The sequence below is a fragment of the Salmo trutta genome, chromosome 19 (assembly GCF_901001165.1).
Source record: "Salmo trutta chromosome 19, fSalTru1.1, whole genome shotgun sequence".
NCBI lineage: Eukaryota > Metazoa > Chordata > Actinopteri > Salmoniformes > Salmonidae > Salmo > Salmo trutta.
Window position 1 is genome coordinate 39,925,639 of NC_042975.1, and position 18,343 is coordinate 39,943,981.

General features: G+C 42.2%; 1 pseudogene; it reads right to left on the reverse strand.

The window, feature by feature from the left end:
• The window catches only part of LOC115154577 (peroxisomal sarcosine oxidase-like), a 36,621-nt pseudogene that overhangs the window by 16,629 nt on the left and 1,649 nt on the right, over positions 1-18,343 (reverse strand).

The following is an 18,343-nucleotide window of genomic DNA, read 5'->3' on the forward strand; positions in this document are numbered from 1 at the left end:
CTCTGGGGGGACCCAGTTCCGAGTTTCAAATAGTTTTGAATGCGGCAGAAGTCATGCTGGATTACATTGTTTGTAAATGTATATATGACAAGAATTAAAGACAAAATAACATGCAAAACAGGCAAAAAATATATATTTATATATATTTTTTGATAAACAGTTTTTGCTCAGAATGATGGGTCTTCACTCGTGTGTATGCATACGTGTGTGTGCGCATGTGTGTTTGTGTGACTGCACCTGTAGTGGTATTTGTAGTCCAGTATAGGCCATCAGTGTGTTGGCCCAGGGCCCAGCTGTAATAACCAAGCTCTCTGCCCTGTAGACCTCAGTTGCTGTCGTCACGGTGACTGTAGAGCCAGGCTGGATGTCTGTAACCTGATCTCCATCCTTTATCACTCCTCCCTCACTCTGGAACACTCTCCGGGAATGCATGCGAGAGATGCAGAAATGAATGGAAAAGCCTTTCTTACTTCCCTTAACAGCCTAATGGGACTCTAGCAAAGGAGCCTGACTGAGATCCAAACCTGAGTTCCTGTGACTGTTAGTTAATCCATTATACCAAGAGGTCTGAACCTCTCCGCAAGTTCCCTAGGTGTTGTACAAAGGTTGTTTCAGGGGCCCTTATTGTACCTGTACTGCCCTGAGGGCCCAGTTTGCATACAGGACCCAAGCGGTGGTGTCTATGAGGGCCCCCTCCCCTGCCAGCAGGCTGACCTGGGGGAGCCTCTGGCTGAACTCCTCTGGTCCCAGGGTCTCTGTGGGAACCTGGCTCCTCTCCAGGATGCTCCTGAACTCCTAGAAGTCCGACGTCATCCTCAGGGCCCTTCACCAGGATACCAGTACGCCTGGGAGTGGGAAGGGAAGAAACAAATTAAGTCCTACGGGTGTGTGGATGTTTGTGTATCATCAAGAGGAAATGTTACTGTTACCAGAGGCAGTTATTTAAGCATCCTGCTTAAAGTGCCTAGTAAAAATAATGACATGGCATAAATGGAAACTGCAGTCTCCATTTGAAAAACAATATGTACATGAATAAACCATCTATAATAAGATGCTTCCTTACAAACTCAGTCTGTGTGTAACATACAGTACAATGCGGAAAGTACTCAGACCTCTTCACTTTTTTCCACATTTTGATCTGGGGAAGGGTACATTTACATTACATTTTAGTCATTTAGCAGACGCTCTTATCCAGAGCGACTTACAGTAGTGAATGCATACATTTTATACATTTTATACGGTACCACAAAAGTTCTGCAGCATTGAAGGTTCCCAAGAACCTAGTGGCCTCCATCATTCTTAAATGGAAGAAGTTTGGAACCACCAAGACTCTTCCTAGAGCTGGCTGCCCGGCCGAACTGAGAAATCGGGGAGAGGGGCCTTGGTCAGGGAGGGGACCAAGAACCTGATGGTCACTCTCACAGAGCTCCAGAATTCCTCTGTGGAGATGGGAGAAACTTCCAGAAGGACAACCACCTCTGCAGCACTCCACCAATCAGGCCTTTATGGTACAGTGGCCAGACGGAAGCCACTCCTCAGTAAAAGGCACATGACCGCAGGCTTGGAGTTTGCCAAAAGGCATCTAAAGACTATCAGACCATGAGAAACATGATTCTCTGGTCTGATGAAACCAAGATTGAACTCTTTGGCCTGAATGCCAAGCGTCACGTCTGGAGGAAAACCGTGTCATTTCTTTGTCATCATTAAAGTGGAGACTGTTATTTTATTAAATCACTTCTCTGTAATTAACTAGGAAGTCGGGGCACCAAGGAAAATCTTCAGATTACAAAGTTATAATTTTCCTAATATAACTTTTCCGATATTTTAATATCTGATCAATTAGTCTTCTAATTAATGAATTATTCTTTACCTCACGTTAGTCTCATTCCAAACGTCATAAATTGTTGGTTATCTGCACGAACCCAGCCTTTTCTATGAATCATCCATACATCAATTGTCTTAATCATTTATTTACTAACTAACTAAATAATCACAGAAATGCATAACAAACAAAACAAACAGTAGGTATGGTTACAAGGAAATGATAGGGGATGTGCCCTACTGGGCTAAACCGGTATCGTGGCTTGTTAGACAAAGGGACTGAGAAGGGCACAAAAGACAAAAGACACTACACAGTTGATAATTATAATAATTGAAATGCTAATCCTTTGCACATGAACGCTCACTCATTCGGGAATAATTGCAATCAATATATATATATTTACGCTCAGTGTGTCATCGTGATCTCTGTTGGAATCGTCCTTTTCTGTTGGAAAGTTCATCCAAGATTCTCTCTGTGTCCCTGGAGTATTTGGTTAGAATGGATACTTCAGAGTAACATTCAGAAATGTTCTTATAGAATAGGTGTTTCGGCGGATGTCGGTCTTCGCATTCAATGGTGCATAATTCCTAGCTGCAGACTAGTAATTAGTATCGAAGATTTGCTCTTATTCTGTCGGTATCGATAGTCTCAGAGTTTAACCATGTGGTATGGTTAAGAATTCAGCAACCGAGGAATGCATGGTCTCTACTCAAACCTTAGCCCTCTCGGTAATCGAGGTACGCTTGGTCTAAAGTGGGCTTCTCCAGGTGGGGGTTTTATTCGGAACTGTAGAAAGCTGTCCCATGATGCCAGATCGATGTCTGTGCTCATGGGGGCGGGCCAATGACTTTGTGAAACTTTAAACAGAAATACAATTCTCTCACATTAACGGTTTAAAATCTCATTACACAATTTCACAAATAGTTTCATCTTTACTCATTCATTTTATACAATAATTATATGCAAGCCTCAGAATGGAGGCTCCTGAATAAACAGAGTTATGGTAATGTGGCTGTATTGTCTTTCCTGAGGTCACAATCATAAAACAAAATGGACCGGTCGTAGCTGGATTCTCCACCGACCGGTTACACATTCTCCAAAACATTGATATTGTTCAGTTCTCAAGTTCTGTGAGGTAGAATAAGTTCCTTTGTTCAACTGTGAACCCTCTCTCTCTCTATGCTGCATGAAGGGGGAGAGTCTCCTCCAGGAATTTACGACCTGAGATAACAGAGCCTGGGTGTAGGGGGAAGAGAGATGGTGAGAGAGAGAGAGTTGGTGCTTGCTATATCCAAAGAGGGCCACGTCATGACACCTGGCACCATCCCTATGCTGAAGCATGGTGGTGGCAGCATCATGCTGTGGGGATGTTTTCCAGTGGCAGGGAATGGGAGACTAGTCAGGATCGAGGGAAAGATGAATGGTGCAAAGAACAAAGAGATCCTTGATGAAAACGTTCTCCAGAGCACTCAGGACCTTAGACTTGGATGAAGGTTCACTTTCCAACAGGACAATGACCCTAAGCACACAGCCAAGACAACGCAGGAGCGGCCTCGGGACAAGTCTCTGAATGTCCTTGAGTGGCTCAGCCAGAGCCCGGACTTCAACCCGATCGAACCTCTCTGGAGAGACCTGAAAATAGCAACACTCCCCATCCAACTTGAAAGTGCTTGAGAGGATCTGCAGAGAAGAATGGGAGAAACTCCCCAAATACAGGTGTGCCAAGTTTGTAGCGTCATACCCAAGAAGACTTGAGGCTGTAATCGCTGCCAAAGGTGCTTCAACAAAGTACTGAGTAAAGGGTCTGAATACTTATGTAAATGTGATTTTTCAGTTGTTCATTTTTTATAAATAAGCAAAAATTCTAAAAACCAGTTTTTACTTTGTCGTTACGGGGTATTGTGTGTAGATTGATGAGGGAAATAAATGATTTAATTCATTTTAGAATAAGGCTGTAATGTAACAACATTTTGAAAAAAATCAAGGGGTCTTAATACTGTAACGACCCTGGGTTTATAAGCGCGGAAGTCGACTCTGCCGCTCGAGCATGCTTTTGCGGCACAGTCGATAGCACGCCGGACTTCGGCCTTGAAGGTCGAGGGTTCGAAACCTGCTCCCTGCTGTTTCATTACAATACTTTCCAAATCCACTGTATGTTACCATGAAAGCATAAAGTGAAAAATAATTTAAACATAGCCTCTAAAATAAATAATGAATAAATGATGAATTTATGAAAATAATGTGTTGATGTTTGTACTTGGCTAAGACTGTGTTAACACAGTACGCCTTTAAAGCAGCAATCAGCAGCTGAAACAATAACAAAGCTAATTCTCCGCCCCTGTTTCAGTAAAAAGTTGAGGGATGTGGCTGGAGAAATGTAAACACTCAAATTCATAGACAGATGGCAGACTGTAAAGGAAAGATGGCAGACTGAATGCAAGCAATGTAGATCACCTCAAGATAAAAACGTAATATTCAATATCGGTGTGTTAGACTAAATATTAGCACTTCACAATCTTGTGGGTAATAACCTTCAATCTAGATAACAACGCAAAACAGATCATAAGACTAGAGAAATTTAGCGACAAATATTATGAAAACAAGCAACACTCAAACATGACGAAGAGTAAGACGGGAACCTATCTCAAAACGAAAACATGACTGTTCTACAGACACAGACGATTACATATTTTCACCACCGGGAGTGGTAAAGGTCGAAACCGATCTGTTAAAATCAATAAATGACAAACTGGGCATACTTAAACTAGTCAGTAAGGATAGAAAAGAGTTGAAGGCAAGCCTCAAGATGAGTGACGAAAAAGCTGCGACATTCAAGAAAGACACAAATAAGCTAAAAGGGACAGTCAATAAGATTGAAACCAAAGTTAAGAAGGAGAACATCGTTCTGAGAGAAGCCTTGCTTGACATACAGACTAGATCCATGAGAGAGAATCTGGCACTTACAGGTATCCAAGAGAAAGAATGAGAAGTTCCTGAATCTGTAGTTAGAGAGTTCCTCCTTACAGCGCTTCAGAACCCACCTGAAGCTATCGACAAAATCCAACTTGAACGTGTACATTGCTTCAGACAGAGAGGGCAAAGGTATGAACTCCCAATCGTTGCCAAATTTGCTTTCTTTAAAGATAAAATATGGTTAAAAGCCTGGGTAAAAGACTTGCTGTCACGAAAATAGGCATGAATGACCAGTTCCCGAAGGAAATTGCAGAATGAAGCAAAGTTCTGTATCCAATTTTCAAGGAAAATAGATTGAAAGGGAAACGCGTAGCTCTCGTTGTCGATAAACTGTGTATTGATAACCAATTGTTCAGAGACACAAACACTATTCCATGGCTATTCTAAAAATGACAAAGTTCTCATAGAGGAGGCAAATAATGAAACACACAATACTAGCCATGGTATGGAATGTAATAATAAAAAAAAAAGCTTTTCTATCTATCTTCAAATATAACTAATTGGAACACAAAAGCATTAATTCAACATTGTGGAGATAAAAACACAGCAGACAGAAGGCACAGTATGTGGGCGTGTGTGGATGTATTGAGATGGATGGTGTGGTGTGTGTTTTTTGGTGTTTGGGAAAGTGTGGCGTTAAGTGTGTGAGAAAGGAAAAGTTTGCATATCCCAGAACCAATGTATGTTTGTGAGCAGGGGTTGTGAGAGAGCTTTCAATTTTGTGCAGATGAGGGATATACATTTTATAATGAATTATACATCTTATTTATTGTCCTATCATGGTGGAATTGCATTTTAATATAAATTATACATCTAATTTATTTATTGTCCTATCATGGGAAACTACATTTGTAAAATAAATTATACATCTAATACATTTATTTATGGTCCTATATTGATGGAATGGTCCACAACCCTATACCCTAGACACCCACCTGAACGACCCAGATACTAAGGAGAAGTCCCTATCTGTTTTATGGGCCTGCTGTAAGTGGCCTGTATGCAGCCAAAATGCGGTCAGAGACCTTCTAGAGCAGCACCGCCCCCTCAAGAATCTGATCCTGCCTGGCAGGGTTGGTTCTGCGAAGCCGGAGCCCCCTGATGGGAGAGCATAATTTACAAGGAAATTCTCAAAGCTGCTAATGAGAACCTTGACGACCTTTTACCTAGCCGGTGGGGATTCCGGTGGGGTGCCCCCACCCAGGCAGTGGCAGTGCTGGCAACACTAGCTGCAGTAACCCATGGGGAGGGGGTCACACTCTGACATTCAGAGAGGGGGTATATTATTGTGGCCCTGGTGGCACAAAATCTGACTGCACGGACTTGCTTGGGAATATAGTCACAACGGGGGACCATGTGTGGGTGTATCAGGGGAAGGGGGTATATCTGACCTCTATCACCTAGGACGTGGCAGTGGTTAATGAAATCTCCCCATTTCTGCCCATTTTTTGCTCAGTTTTGCAGGCCTTCTCATACAGATGCAACTGTTTAAACATTCGTAAATCAAGACCTTTCTTGAGTTGGACTCTGGGATGGTGCAACTGTTGAGAATCTGAGTCTATGGTTGTGTGGGGGAAAGGGGTTGTGTGTGTGTGTGTGTGTGTGTGTGTGTGTGTGTGTGTGTGTGTATCCCACAACTGTTGCGAGGGAGTAAAAGATGTTAGGGACAATATAGGATGATTCACAATAATTGTTTGCTAAAATAATATTTAATCCTAATAATCCTTTGCTTAAACTGCCTACATTACTACAAATATTAATGGCTAATTATGGAAAATAAGATAAACAGGATTTTTTAAATATATATATATATATATATATATATATATTAATGGCTATATATAATACAAATAGAGGTGAGGGCGATGGAAATGCATTTGGCGGTTGATCTGCTTCTGTTCTGTGGGCGGCACTGTGTGCTCTTTTCGAAGGATGGGTCCCGGTCTCTCTGGGGCCATGGGATCCGGGGGGTCAGGGGTGGTTGGCGTTTTAGTGGGTGGAATAGTGGGGACCAATTGGAGGTTTACTTAGTAGCAATGCAAATATCATGGTACAGCTATATAGACACTCAATCATCATGTCACTTTTTAATGGTACGTTTACAAACATATATTATGATAAATAGAATTGAAACTTGTGTCTCATTATGATCATTGATGAAATAAGTATAGCCAGTTATTGTAATGGCTTAGCAGATAATAAGAAAAGATTATCAGTATTTAAGAGAAGGAATATAATATCTATTGTTTACAGGAAACTCTTTCAACAATTTTAGATGAAGTTTTGTGGAAAATTACTGGGGAGCTAAATATATTTCTCCCATGGGCAAAGAAACTCAAAAGGGGTGATGACATTAATTAACAGTAATTTTGATCCAAACTCGCAAATTGTCCAAACAGATCCTCAAAGTGGATGGAGGATTTTAAATATGTTATTGGACCATAAACAGATATGGCTTATTAACCTATACGGCCCAAATAATGATGAGCCAAGCTTCTTTGAAAATAGATATAAGAATTGATCAACTCTACAAGCAACACTAGACTCTATTATTATGGTGGGAGATTTTAATACGGTTTTAAATACCTCTATGCACCGTAAAGGAGATCACACTAGACACTATCACCCTCAGGTACTTAAGGAAATCATGAATGTCATGGATATATTGGAATTAGTGGATATATGGAGACTTAAATACCCTGACCTAGTGAGATATACATGGCGGAGGCTTAATCAAGCTAGTCGTCTTGACTACTTTCTTATGCCATTCTCTCTGGCACCAAACGTTTAAAAAGTGTTGATAGGGGACAGAATGCGGTCGGATCATCACATAATTGGCATATATATATTACTCTTACATCATTGGAAATGTAATCAAAGCCTACTGGATATAAACGTGTTTTTAACGAGGACAGAAGAATTTATAACTTGCTTTTTCCAACATAACATAGGTACAGCAGATCCCCTTATTGTATGGGACACTTTTATATGTGCCTTTAGAGGCCATGCAATTCAGTACTCATCTATAAAACAAAAGCAATATAGGTCAAAAGAGTACATATTAACCAAGAAAATTGAAGCACTAACAGTACAGACAGATACTGTAGCAATAAAAACGGTACCATAAAGGCTCAGAGTAAGTTAGAGGAAAAACAAAAAGAAATGAAGGAACTTAATTCAAGAAAGATCCAGTGTAATATATTATAAAAAGGAAAAATGCACCAGATTATTTTTCAAAAAATATGTATTGAAACTTGTTACTAATGATGGAGTCACTCATGATTCACCGAACGATATTTTGAAAGAGGAAGTAAAGCACTTTAAGAATATGTTTTCATTTCAGTCTCCTCCATCGCCATTAACGGAAGCTAATTGTATGGATTTTTTTTGCTATTAATAATGTAAAATTAACATCTGTACAGAAAAACTCATGTGAAGGCCAAATTACAGAGGAGGAACTTCTTGATGCAATTAAAGCCTTTAAGTCCGGGAAAACTCCAGGGCTGAATGGCATACCAGTGGAAGTAGACCAAACCTTTTTTTATATACTCAGATGACCATTATTAGCATGTTTTAACCACTTCTATATAAACGGTAGATTATCAGACACGCAATAAGAAGGTCTGATTTCATTATTACTGAAACAGGATCAAAGTGGTAAATATAAAGATCTCGTCCATTTAAAAAATTGGAGGCCTCTTCCACGTCAGTGTTGTGATGCAAAAATTCTAGCTAAATGCTTGGCAAATAGAATTAAAAAGGTTTTGTCAGATATTATTAATGCTAATCAGACAGATTTCTTTACATGGACGATACATTTGAGATAATAAAAGACAAGTACTGGAAACAATAAAATACTATGAAATATCGGGAATCCAGGCCTGGTTTTCATAGCTGACTTTGAAAAGGCTTTTGATAAAGTATGAGTGGAGTTTATATATACTGCTCAAAAAAATAAAGGGAACACTAAAATAACACATCCTAGAACTGAATGAATGAAATAATCTTATTAAATACTTTTTTCTTTACATAGTTGAATGTGCTGACAACAAAATCGCACCAAAAAAATCAATGGAAATACAATTTATCAACCCATGGAGGTCTCGATTTGGAGTCACACTCAAAATTAAAGTGGAAAACCACACTACAGGCTGATCCAACTTTGATGTAATGTCCTTAAAACAAGTCAAAATGAGGCTCAGTAGTGTGTGTGGCCTCCACGTGCCTGTATGACCTCCCTACAACGCCTGGGCATGCTCCTGATGAGGTGGCGGATGGTCTCCTGAGGGATCTCCTCCCAGACCTGGACTAAAGCATCCGCCAACTCCTGGACAGTCTGTGGTACAACGTGGCGTTGGTGGATGGAGCGAGACATGATGTCCCAGATGTGCTCAATTGGATTCAGGTCTGGGGAACGGGCGGGCCAGTCCATAGCATCAATGCCTTCCTCTTGCAGGAACTGCTGACACACTCCAGCCACATGAGGTCTAGCATTGTCTTGCATTAGGAGGAACCCAGGGCCAACCGCACCAGCATATGGTCTCACAAGGGGTCTGAGGATCTCATCTCGGTACCTAATGGCAGTCAGGCTACCTCTGGCGAGCACATGGAGGGCTGTGCGGCCCCCCAAAGAAATGCCACCCCACACCATGACTGACCCACCGCCAAACCGGTCATGCTGGAGGATGTTGCAGGCAGCAGAACGTTCTCCACGGCGTCTCCAGAGTGTCACATCTGTCACGTGCTCAGTGTGAACCTGCTTTCATCTGTGAAGAGCACAGGGCGCCAGTGGCGAATTTGCCAATCTTGGTGTTCTCTGGCAAATGCCAATCGTCCTGCACGGTGTTGGGCTGTAAGCACAACCCCCACCTGTGGACGTCGGGCCCTCATACCACCCTCATGGAGTCTGTTTCTGACCGTTTGAGCAGACACATGCACATTTGTGGCCTGCTGGAGGTCATTTTGCAGGGCTCTGGCAGTGCTCCTCCTGCTCCTCCTTGCACAAAGGCGGAGGTAGCGGTCCTGCTGCTGGGTTGTTGCCCTCCTACGGCCTCCTCCACGTCTCCTGATGTACTGGCCTGTCTCCTGGTAGCGCCTCCATGCTCTGGACACTACGCTGACAGACACAGCAAACCTTCTTGCCACAGCTCGCATTGATGTGCCATCCTGGATGAGCTGCACTACCTGAGCCACTTGTGTGGGTTGTAGACTCCGTCTCATGCTACCACTAGAGTGAAAGCACCGCCAGCATTCAAAAGTGACCAAAACATCAGCCAGGAAGCATAGGAACTGAGAAGTGGTCTGTGGTCACCACCTGCAGAACCACTCCTTTATTGGGGGTGTCTTGCTAATTGCCTATAATTTCCACCTGTTGTCTATTCCATTTGCACAACAGCATGTGAAATGTATTGTCAATCAGTGTTGCTTCCTAAGTGGACAGTTTGATTTCACAGAAGTGTGATTGACTTGGAGTTACATTGTGTTGTTTAAGTGTTCCCTTTATTTTTTTGAGCAGTGTATAAATGCCAGGAATATTTCAATTTTGGAGAGTCTCTTATACAATAGGTTTAAGTTATGTATAGTAGCCATAGGTGTAAAATAGTAAATACTGGCTACATCTCATAAAGTTGTAAACTATCAAGAGGAGATAAACAAGGTCGTCCACTATCGGCAAATCTATTTATTATTGCCATCGAAATGCTAGCTGTTAAAATTAGATCCAACAATAATATTAAGGGAAAACAAAGGTGTCATTGTATGCAGATGATTCTTGTTTTCTTTAAAACCTCAATTGGAATCCCTCCACAGTCTCATAGAGGATCTAGATACGTTTTCTAACCTCTCTGGATTAAAACCAAATTATGATAAGTGTAGTATATTACGTATTGGATCACACAAAAAATGCAACTTTTACATTACTGTGTAGTTTACCAATAAAATGGTCTGACGGGGATGTGGACATACTCGGTATACATATCCCGAAATAAAGAAAGGATCTCACTCCAATACATTTTAATAGAAAGATAGCAAAAATAGATAAGATCTTGCTACCATGGAAAGGAAAATACCTGTCTATTTTTTGAAAAATCACCCTGATTAACTCTTTAGTCATATCACAGTTTACCTATTTGCATATGGTTTTGCCTACACCTAGTGACCTGCTTTTTAAATTATATGAACAAAAAATATATATATATTTTTTGGAATGGCAAGCCAGACAAAATTAAAAGGACCTATTTATATATTGAATATGAATTTGGAGGACAGAAATGATTAAATATTAAAGCATTAGACCTCTCACTAAAGGCATCAGTCATACAAAAGTTATACTTACGTAAATCCGAAATGGTTCTCTAGTAAATTTGTAAGAATGTCTCACCCATGTTCAAGAATTGCCCTTTTCCCTTTATTCAGATTACAACTGAATAATTATCTCCAAAATATAATTATTTTTTAAACAAACCTTAGAAAGTTGATTGCAATTTCAGTTGAATCCATCTGAAAAAAAAGACAGAACAAATAATACAACAACTATTGTGGTTAAACTAAAATACACTAATTGATAAAAAAGTATAATCTTTGTAAATGATATCATGAATAGGACTGGTATGTCACACATGCAGCTAACACAGACATATGGCAATGTCTGCTCTACCCAAAATTACAACTAATTGCAGCATTACCACAAAAATGGATGAGCCAAGTGGAAGGAGGAAAAAGTAAGGAACTTGTCTGTCGGCCCTGCATTAAAGACCAAAAATGGTTAAAGAAAATTGTGATAAATAAAAATATATACCAGTTTCATTTAAGGACCAAAAAAATTACAGCTGTGCCATATAAATTGCAAAATAGTTGTGAAGAGATTTTTGATGTACCGATTCCATGGCGCATGGTTCATGAATTGACACACAAAACGACACCGGATTAAACTTTGAATTATTCTATTTCAATTATTATACTAAATTCTTGCAACCAAGATTGTATCCCCCATATATATATCCTCACAGCTCTGCAGATTTTGCTGTGAGGAGGCAGAGTCATTAGATCATTTACTTTGGTACTGTCCAAACTGTATGTAGCTCGTTTTTGGTCACAGGTCCAGGAATGGCTGAAGAATTGCAACATTTACCTACGCTGCAGATAGCAATACTGGGTGATTTGGAAAGTCATAGTCAAACAATCAGTAATATAATAATTATTTTAGCAACAATGTTTATATTTAATTTACAATCTCTACAAACTATGAGAATAGAAAGGTTCAGTACTTTTGTGAAGCATCACAGCACAGTTTAAAAATATATGGCAAATAGAAATCGAAAATGGATGGTGTTAAGAAATAGATGGGAGGGGTTGAATGGAGCTGAAGGGTGGGACTAACAACAAGATAACAAATGTTAAACATACGGGGTCTGTAAAATGTATATAGGTTCAGAAATGTTGTGAAATAGCACAGTTACAAATGGAAATCAAACTGGATGGACATCAGAAATAGAGGAAGGCCAGGACTAAAAACAAACAAAATATAACTATTGTAAAATAGATTGTGTCTGTAAAATGTGTATAGTTTGTATAAACTGAAGGTAGAAGCCTAAGTGTTATTGTTTATTCGTTTACTCCAATTGGGGGAGGGGTGGTAGGGTTTGCGAAGAATAATAAAGATATATTCTAAAAAAGTGTGTATATGTATGTATGTATATATGTATGTGTAAATATGTATATATAGTATGTGTATATATATGAATGTTTAGTGAATATAACCTACAAATGCCTCATGATCATATATATATATATATATATATATATATATATATACACACACACACACACACACACACACACACACACACACACACACACACACACACACACACACACACACACACACACACACACACACACACACACAGTATTTAGTACTAAAGTATTTAGTCAGCCACCAATTGTGCAAGTTCTGTAATTTTCATCACAGGTACACGTCAACTATGACAGACAAAATGAGAAAAAAAAATCCAGAAAATCACATTGTAGGATTTTTTATGAATTTATTTGCAAATTATGGTGGAAAATAAGTATTTGGTCACCTACAAACAAGCAAGATTTCTGGCTCTCACAGACCTGTAACTTCTTCTTTAAGAGGCTCCTCTGTCCTCCACTCGTTACCTGTATTAATGGCACCTGTTTGAACTTGTTATCAGTATAAAAGACACCTGTCCACAACCTCAAACAGTCACACTCCAAACTCCACTATGGCCAAGACCAAAGAGCTGTCAAAGGACACCAGAAACAAAATTGTAGACCTGCACCAGGCTGGGAAGACTGAATCTGCAATAGGTAAGCAGCTTGGTTTGAAGAAATCAACTGTGGGAGCAATTATTAGGAAATGGGAGACATACAAGACCACTGATAATCTCCCTCGATCTGGGGCTCCACGCAAGATCTCACCCCGTGGGGTCAAAATGATCACAAGAACGGTGAGCAAAAATCCCAGAACCACACGGGGGGACCTAGTGAATGACCTGCAGAGAGCTGGGACCAAAGTAACAAAGCCTACCATCAGTAACACACTACGCCGCCAGGGACTCAAATCCTGCAGTGCCAGACGTGTCCCCCTGCTTAAGCCAGTACATGTCCAGGCCCGTCTGAAGTTTGCTAGAGAGCATTTGTATGATCCAGAAGAGGATTGAGAGAATGTCATATGGTCAGATGAAACCAAAATATAACTTTTTGGTAAAAACTCAAGTCGTCGTGTTTGGAGGACAAAGAATGCTGAGTTGCAAGAACACCATACCTACTGTGAAGCATGGGGGTGGAAACATCATGCTTTGGGGCTTTTTTTCTGCAAAGGGACCAGGACGACTGATCCGTGTAAAGGAAAGAATGAATGGGGCCATGTATCGTGAGATTTTGAGTGAAAACCTCCTTCCATCAGCACGGGCATTGAAGACGAAACGTGGCTGGGTCTTTCAGCATGACAATGATCCCAAACACACCGCCCGGGCAACGAAGGAGTGGCTTCGTAAGAAGCATTTCAAGGTCCTGGAGTGGCCTAGCCAGTCTCCAGATCTCAACCCCATAGAAAATCTTTGGAGGGAGTTGAAAGTCCGAGTTGCCCAGCGACAGCCCCAAAACATCACTGCTCTAGAGGAGATCTGCATGGAGGAATGGGCCAAAATACCAGCAACAGTGTGTGAAAACCTTGTGAAGACTTACAGAAAACGTTTGACCTGTGTCATTGCCAACAAAGGGTATATAACAAAGTATTGAGATAAACTTTTGTTATTGACCAAATACTTATTTTCCACCATAATTTGCAAATAAATTCATAACAAATCCTACAATGTGATTTTCTGGATTTATTTTCTCATTTTGTCTGTCATAGTTGAAGTGTACCTATGATGGAAATTACAGGCCTCTCTCATCTTTTTAAGTAGGAGAACCTGCACAATTGGTGGCTGACTAAATACTTTTTTGCCCCACTGTATATATATATGATCATGAGACATTTGTAGGTTATATTCTTCAAGAATCAATGGGTACATACAGTATCATTAATTTACAAGTCCAAAAATGGATGTGGGTGAAGGTATTGGTGTGGTTGGTGTCCTGTCCTACTAACAGATGCTTTCTTGAATTATGCTGCATTCATAACTAGTGGGAAATTCGGAAAATACTACTTGTGAACTGGGCGCAACAAGAGTTCTGTTTTTCCTGTGTCTTGTATCATATTGTACAACAGCTGATGAAACCGATCACTTTAAAAGTGTGAAAGAATTTGATCAGTGTTATTTCCTGATAGTTGAAGACAATGGGTGTGAAAATGTTTAACCTATTACATTTCAGACTCAAAGCCATAAAAACTAACCAAGATAGTTTTTGTAAAAAATGTAAGAGCCCTAATTGAACATTTTGAAAATGTTTCAGGTTGCTGTCATGCCAAATAGTGTCCACTGCCAGATAGTATCCACCCTCTGCGTCACAATGAGCTAAAAGAGGGTCACACAGGGTGTTTTTTGGTAGTCTTACATTTACACTCTAGTCATTTAGCAGACACTCTTATCCAGAGCAACTTACAGTAGTGAATGCATACATTTCATATATATATATATTTTTTGTTGTACTGGCCCCCCGTGGGAATCAAACCCACAACCCTGGCGTTGCACACACCATGCTCTACCAACTGAGCCACAGGGAAGACTTCGAATCTTCATGGTATCAAAAGAATACACCTCACACACACATGGCTATTGGCTCAAATTGAAGAAGACACTTGTACTATGTCAGATAATGAGTTTAAATGTATTTAAGTTTGAGTGTATACCCCAGTATTACATTTTATATTCAAAACAGAAAATTAAACATAAAAAACTTCATTTATTTTAGGTGTTCGTAAAGAGGAGTATTCAAAAATGGTCTGTTGGTTGATATTCCCCTTGGGGGACTCCCCATCATCTTGTCAAAATGTGCAAAACAATTAATTGAGAGTCTTAGTGTCACTTCCTGACCATAGAAAGCTTTTATTTTCTATGGTAGAGTAGGTCAGGGCGTGACAGTGGGTTTTTGTCTAGTTCAAATGTTCTATGTTGTGTGGTTCTAGTTTCTGTTTTTCTATGTTTTTTTGGGGGGGATGATCTCCAATTAGAGGCAGCTAGTCATCGTTGTCTCTAATTGGGGATCATATTTAAGTTGTTGTTTTTTCCCCTAGGTTTTGTGGGAGATTATTTTGAGGTAGTGTATGTTTTACCTCTTCGTCACGGTTTGTTATTTTGTTTAGTAGTTTATTTGTATGTCTTGCATAGTTTCACAGTTATAATAAAATGTGGAACGATACACACGCTGTGCCTTGGTCTCCTTCATCATACGACAAACGTGACAGAATCTCCCACCACCAACGGACCAAGCAGCGTGGTCAGGAGGACTGGACCTGGGAGGAAATCCTGGATGGGGCAGGACCCTGGACAAGGCCCAGGGAGTATCGCCGTCCAAAGGAGGAGATTGAAGCAGCGAGAGCAGAACAGCGATATTACGAGGCGTTATACCATCAAGGCAAGCACGAGAGTCAGGGTTCAGACCTGAGCCAACTCCCCATGCTTACCGTGGGGAGCATGTGACCAGTCGGGCACCGTGTTATGTGGTGATGTGCACTGTATCTCCAGTGCGCATTCACAGCCCGGTGTGCTCGTTGCCAGCGCCCCGCATTTGCCGGGCTAGATTGAGCATTCAGCCAGGAAGGGTGGTGCCAGCTCAGCGCTCCTGGTCTCCAGTACGCCTCCTCGGTCCAGGATATCCTGCGCCGGCTCCGCGCACTGTGTCGCCAGTGCGCATTCACAGCCCAGTGCGTCTTGTGCCAGCGACCCGCATTTGCCGGGCGAAAGTAAGCATACAGCCAGGACGGGTTGTGCCAGCTCTACGCTCGAGACCTCCGGTGCGCCTCCACGGCCCAGTATATCCTGTGCCTGCCCCACGTACCCGGCCTCCAGTGAGTCTATCCAGCCTGGTCCACCCTGTGCCTGCTCCTCGCACTTGCCCTGAGGTGCGTGTTACCAGTCTGGCGCCACCTGTGCCAGCCCCACGCATCAGGCCTCCAGTGCGCCTTCCCAGTCCGGAGCTTCCGGCGACAGTTCCCAGGCCTGGAGCTTCCGGCGACAGTTCCCAGGCCAGAGCTTCCGGCGACAGTTCCCAGGCCAGAGCTTCCGGCGACAGTTCCCAGTCCGGAACCTCCGGCGACGTTTTACAGTCCGGAACCTCCTGAGACGGCCTACAGTCCGGAACCTCCTGAGACGGCCCAGAGTCCGGAACCTCCTGAGACGGCCCAGAGTCCGGAACCTCCTGAGACGGACCAGAGTCCGGAACCTCCTGAGACGGACCAGAGTCCGGAACCTCCTGAGACGGCCCAGAGTCCGGAACCTCCTGAGACGGCCCACAGTCCGGAGCCTCCTGAGACGGCCCACAGTCCGGAGCCTCCGGCGACGGCCCACCAGTCCGGAGCCTCCGGCGACGGCCCACCAGTCCGGAGCCTCCGGCGACGGCCCCCCAGTCCGGAGCCTCCGGCGACGGCCCCCAGTCCGGAGTCTCCGGCGGCGGCCCGCAGTCCCGAGCCTCCGGCGACGATCCGCAGTCCAGAGCCTCCGGTGATGATCCACGGTCCGGTGACACAAAAGCGGAGAGGTCAACTGGCGGAGCGGGGGCTACACCCCCGCAGGATGAGAGGGTTCTTCGTCCCGCACCAGAACCGCCTCCGATGCAGGAGGATCCGCGGAGTGAGAAGTTTCTTCATCCTGCACCAGAGCCGCCACCGAAATTAGACACCCACCCTAACCCTCCCTGTTTTTTTTTGTTGTTTCAGGTTTTGCGTTCGGAGTCCGTACCTTTGGGGGGGGGGGGGTACTGTCACGTCCTGACCATAGAAAGCTTTTATTTTCTATGGTAGAGTAGGTCAGGGCGTGACAGGTTTTTTTTGTCTAGTTTAAATTTTCTTTGTTGTGTGGTTCTAGTTTCTGTTTTTCTATGTTGTTTTTTTGGGGGATGATCTCCAATTAGAGGCAGCTGGTCATCATATTTTGAGGTAGTGTATGTTTCACCTCTTTGTCACGGTTTGTTATTTTGTTTAGTGGTTTATTTGTATGTCTTGCATAGTTTCACAGTTATAATAAAATGTGGAACGATACACACGCTGCGCCTTGGTCTCCTTCATCATACGACAAACGTGACACTTAGCTTTCACAATAGCTGATCATGCCAACCGTTCAAAAGTTAGAGACACATTTGTAGGAAAAAGACAACTGCTAATTAGCGGATATTGGAGGTTACCCATGTTCTATGAACGAAGCAGTGCATTCCGTGGATTGAAAAACATTGGGCAGGGGATGACGTAATAGCCCCCTGGAATACTGGGGGGGGGGGCATGTCCCACTCACTCTGAGCAAGGGAACACGACCTTCGTTTGCTGTTTGCTAAGATGGATTTCCGGCCTCTTTTCTCCCATATGCCACTGTTTTGGTGGAAAAATAGACATGGAAAAAAATGTAATAATAGACACCTTCCATTGGTCCTTTACATTTTCTGTTGGATTAATTACTTTACGGTAGGGATTCTGTTGAGGTAACTTTTTTTGTATTTTTTGCCCACCCCCACATTGGATTATAAGTATTTATTTGATTTGATTTAGACTTGGACTCAAACAGTCAAACTATGGTTTTGGTTGGAAGGTTTTCAGTTACATTGTGAATTTTCTCATTGCACTTTTGGCTCCTACAGCACTATTCATTTGTTGTTGATGTTTGAATCCTTATTTTGTTGTTTATGCTGAACCCCTATGATTCTCCTATTAATACCATTACTATTGCAGTGGCCAAGTTCCTCAATCTCAAAGTTTGTGGATTATGGAGAGGGCCGTGTTGTACACTAGGGCCACCCAGGGCTGGCCTGGGCTGTAGGTATCTGAGTGGCTGCCTCTAATTGAGTGGTCTGGGTGAGGGATGGTCTCCGGGGCGATGTATGACTGCTGTTTTCTCTGGTGCAGGCGGCCTGCTGTGATACATGTGCAGCACC